Genomic DNA, 5,000 nt, shown 5'->3' with positions numbered 1-5,000 from the left:
CCGACGCCCAATAACAATTCCCCCGCAAATTGTGCACCTCGAGCGGCAGTACTTTAAACGGCGCCGTCTTCGGCGTGGACGGCATGAACCAAGTCGGCAAGCATCGTCACCCAGCACACAGACGTCCACTAACAATTCCTCCCCCCTGCAAATTGCGCGCCGCGAACGGCAGTACTTTCAAGTATGCCGCCTTCGGCGGGGACATCGTGAACCAAATCGGCAGGCAGGCGTCGTCAGCCGGTCGACCGACCCCCAGTTGCATTGCCCCAACGGCCATTGTGCACTTCGAACAGAACAGTGCTTTTAAAATATTCCGCCTGCCGCGTGTACATCATGAAACAAATGGAAAGGACGAACCGGGCGTGCAACCGATGCACGGAGAGTGACAGGTCGTCAAGCAAGTCCGTGGCAATCCGTCGGCCGACTCGGCCGCGGCCAGCAGAGGCGTTTTGGCCCGGGCGCGCCGAACTTTGCGCGCCCTCGGTATGCGTAACACTAGCACATGCCTTCAAAACTCACTACAAAATAACCCCAAAGTATGCCGCCTTCCCCGTGGGCCTTGTTACCAATATCTTGCCCTGCTTCCTGATGCCCTTATGGGGTCGGCTCTGTTCTTGCAGAACCCTCAGGTGGTGCAGAGTCTGGGCCATTTTATCAATATCTTGCCCTGATTCCTGATGCCCTTATGGGGTCGGCTCTGTTCTTGCAGAACCCTGAGGTGGTGCAGAGTCTGCGCCTTGTTATCAATATCTTGCCCTGCTTCCTGAAACCCTTATGGGGTTGGTTCTGTTACAAAACCCTCAGGTGGTGCAGAGTCTGGGCCACTTTATAAATAACTCTGCCTGCATTAGGGTCAGGGTTAGGGTTAGGGTTAGGGTTAGGGTTAGGGTTAGGGTTAGGGTTAGGGTTAGGGTTAGGGTTAGGGTTAGGGTTAGGGTTAGGGTTAGGGTTAGGGTTAGGGTTAGGGTTAGGGTTAGGGTTAGGGGTAGGGGTAGGGGTAGGGGTAGCGGTAGGGGTAGGGGTAGGGGTAGGGGTAGTTTGAACTACTGCCGCTCCAGGCGCGCACTGTGCGTGGGTAATTTTCAGTGGGCGTCGGTGTGCTGGGTGACGATGCCGCCCAGACTCTGCACCACCTGAGGGATCTGCAAGAACAGAGCCGAACCCGCAAGGGTATCGGGAAGCAGGGCAAGATATTGATAACAAGGCCCAGACTCTGCACCACCCGAGGGTTCTGCAAGAACAGAGCCGACCCCATAAGGGTATCAGGAAGCAGGGTGAGATAGTGACACCATTTGTAAAACCGGCAAATCCCACCCAGGAAACATTGCAAAAATTGGCCTCTAATGCTGGAACGTGGGTAAAGCCAAACAAACACGACACGTTTTAAAAGAACGTTACTAAAACAGCCTGGGATATGCCCATGACAAAGGATAGGCCGAACCTCACCAGAAAAAAAGAGAGGGAGACCACGGCAGAGCTGAGGGATAAACATGAGATGGTGATAAAACCAGCAGACGAGGGGAGCAGTAGGGTTACAAATTAATGTCAATATGGGGCCTGCTCCCACTGGGTAATAGACAAAAACATAGAACAGGGTGACAGGAGAGACTGGATAGCACAGAGGATAACCCGTGAGCGAAATAATGGGGTGTATGCAGTTCAATGTAAGGAGTGTACCTTACGGTACATAGGGGAAACAGGTAAAACAGCCTCAGCGGTGATCGACGTGTCAAAGAGGAGTCACAAAGACGGGCAAAATAAAGTGGTTGATTATAGACAATAGACAATAGACAATAGGTGCAGGAGTCGGCCATTCAGCCCTTCGAGCCAGCACCGCCATTCAATGCGATCATGGCTGATCACTCTCAATCAGTACCCCGTTCCTGCCTTCTCCCCATACCCCCTCACTCCGTTATCCTTAAGAGCTCTATCCAGCTCTCTCTTGAAAGCATCCAACGAACTGGCCTCCACTGCCTTCTGAGGCAGAGAATTCCACACCTTCACCACTCTCTGACTGAAAAGGTTCTTCCTCATCTCCGTTCTAAATGGCCTACCCCTTATTCTTAAACGGTGGCCCCTTGTTCTGGACTCCCCCAACATTGGGAACATGTTTCCTGCCTCTAATGTGTCCAATCCCCTAATTATCGTATATGTTTCAATAAGATCCCCCCTCATTCTTCTAAATACCAGTGTATACAAGCCCAATCGCTCCAGCCTTTCAACATACGACCGTCCCGCCATTCCGGGAATTAACCTAGTGAACCTACGCTGCACGCCCTCCATAGCAAGAATATCCTTCCTCAAATTTGGAGACCAAAACTGCACACAGTACTCCAGGTGCGGTCTCACCAGGGCCCGCTACAACTGTAGAAGGACCTCTTTGCTCCTATACTCAACTCCTCTGGTTACGAAGGCCAACATTCCATTGGCTTTCTTCACTGCCTGCTGTACCTGCATGCTTCCTTTCATTGACTGATGCACTAGGACATCCAGATCTCGTTGAACTCCCCCTCCTCCTAACTTGACACCATTCAGACAATAATCTGCCTTTCTACTCTTACTTCCAAAGTGAATAACCTCGCACTTATCTACATTAAACTGCATCTGCCATGTATCCGCCCACTCACACAACCTGTCCAAGTCATCCTGCAGCCTTATTGCATCTTCCTCACAATTCACACTACCCTCCAGCTTAGTATCATCTGCAAATTTGCTAATGGTACTTTTAATCCCTCCGTCTAAGTCATTAATGCATATCGTAAATAGCTGGGGTCCCAGCACCGAACCTTGCGGTACCCCACTGGTCACTGCCTGCCATTCCGAGAGGGACCCATTTATACCCACTCTTTGCTTTCCGTCTGTCAACCAATTTTCTATCCATGTCAGTACCCTACCCCCAATACCACGTGCCCTAATTTTGCCCACTAATCTCCTATGTGGGAGCTTGTCGAAGGCTTTCTGAAAGTCGAGGTACACCACGTCCACTGACTCTCCCCTGTCAATTTTCCTAGTTACATCCTCAAAACATTCCAGTAGATTTGTCAAGCATGATTTCCCCTTCGTAAATCCATGCTGACTCGCAATGATCCTGTTACTGCTATCCAAATGCTCAGCAATTTCGTCTTTTCTAATTGACTCCAGCATCTTCCCCACCACTGATGTCAGACTAACTGGTCTATAATTACCCGTTTTCTCTCTCCCTCCCTTCTTAAAAAGTGGGATAACATTTGCTATCCTCCAATCCACAGGAACTGATCCTGAATCTATATAGAACATTGAAAAATGATCTCCAATGCTTCCACTATTTCTAGAGCCACCTCCTTAGGTACCCTGGGATGCAGACCATCAGGCCCTGGGGATTTATCAGCCTTCAGTCCCATCAGTCTACCCAAAACCATTTCCTGCCTAATGTGGATTTCCTTCAGTTCCTCCATCACCCTAGGTTCTCCGGCCCCTAGAACATTTGGGAGATTGTGTGTATCTTCCTCAGTGAAGACAGACCCAAAGTAACGGTTTAACTCGTCTGCCATTTCTTTGTTCCCCATAATAAATTCCCCCGTTTCTGTCTTCAAGGGACCCACATTTGCCTTGACTATTTTTTTCCTCTTCACGTACCTAAAAAAACTTTTGCTATCCTCCTTTATATTATTGGCTAGTTTACCCTCGCACCTCATCTTTTCTCCCCGCATTGCCTCTTTAGTTAACTTTTGTTGCTCTTTAAAAGAGTCCCAATCCTCTGTCTTCCCACTCTTCTTTGCTATGTTATACCTCCTCTCCTTAATTTTTATGCTGTCCCTGACTTCCCTTGTCAGCCACAGGTGTCTCTTACTCCCCTTAGAGTCTTTCCACCTCTTTGGAATAAATTGATCCTGCAACCTCTGCATTATTCCCTGGAATACCTGCCATTGCTGTTCTACCGTCTTCCCTGCTAGGGCCTCCTTCCAGTCAATTTTGGCCAGCTCCCGCCTCATGCCTCTGTAATCCCCTTTGCTATACTGTAATACAGACACTTCCGATTTTCCCTTCTACCTTTCCATTTGCAGAGTAAAACTTATCGTGTTGTGATCACTGCCTCCTAACGGCTCTTTTACCTCTAGTCCCCTTATCAGATCAGGATCATTAAAAACACTCACTCTATTGGCCGTGATTTAACCTAGCACACAGTGTTGCAAAGCCCATGCAAAGTCCAGTGGGCCAAGCAAACAAATAAGATAGATCTGGCTCGGCGTTCCACATCTCCACATCGTCACCCAGCACGCCGACGCCCATTAACAATTCCCCCGCAAATTGTGCACCTCGAGCGGCAGTACTTTAAACGGCGCCGTCTTCGGCGTGGACGGCATGAACCAAGTCGGCAAGCATCGTCACCTAGCACACAGACGTGCACTAACAATTCCTCCCCCCGCAAATTGCGCGCCGCGAACGGCGGTACTTTCAAGTATGCCGCCTTCGGCGGGGACATCGTGAACCAAATCGGCAGGCAGGCGTCGTCAGCCGGTCGACCGACCCCCAGCTGCATTTCCCCAACGGACATTGTGCACTTCGTACAGAACAGTGCTTTTAAAATATTCCGCCTGCCGCGTGGACATCATGAACCAAATGAGCAGGCAGGCATCATATCATATCATATCATACACATACAGCCGGAAACAGGCCTTTTCGGCCCTCCAAGTCCGTGCCGCCCAGCGATCCCCGTACATTAACATTATCCTATACCCACTAGGGACAGTCAGCCCCCAGCACAACGACGCCCCCGCTAACAATTCCCCACGCACATGGTGCGCTCGAGCTGCAGCACTTTAAAGTACGCCGCCTTCGGCGGGGACATCGTGAACCAAAGGAGCAGGCAGCCATGGTCACCGCCAGCACAACGACGGCGCCGCTAACAATTCCCCGCGCACCTTGTGCGCTCGAGCTGCAGTACTTTAAAGTACGCCGCCTTCGGCGGGGACATCGTGAACCAAAGGAGCAGGCAGCCATGGTCACCGCCAGCACAACCA

This window comes from Rhinoraja longicauda, unplaced genomic scaffold (assembly GCF_053455715.1).
Source record: "Rhinoraja longicauda isolate Sanriku21f unplaced genomic scaffold, sRhiLon1.1 Scf000078, whole genome shotgun sequence".
Lineage (NCBI taxonomy): Eukaryota > Metazoa > Chordata > Chondrichthyes > Rajiformes > Arhynchobatidae > Rhinoraja > Rhinoraja longicauda.
Note: the sequence above shows the minus strand (reverse complement) of the source record.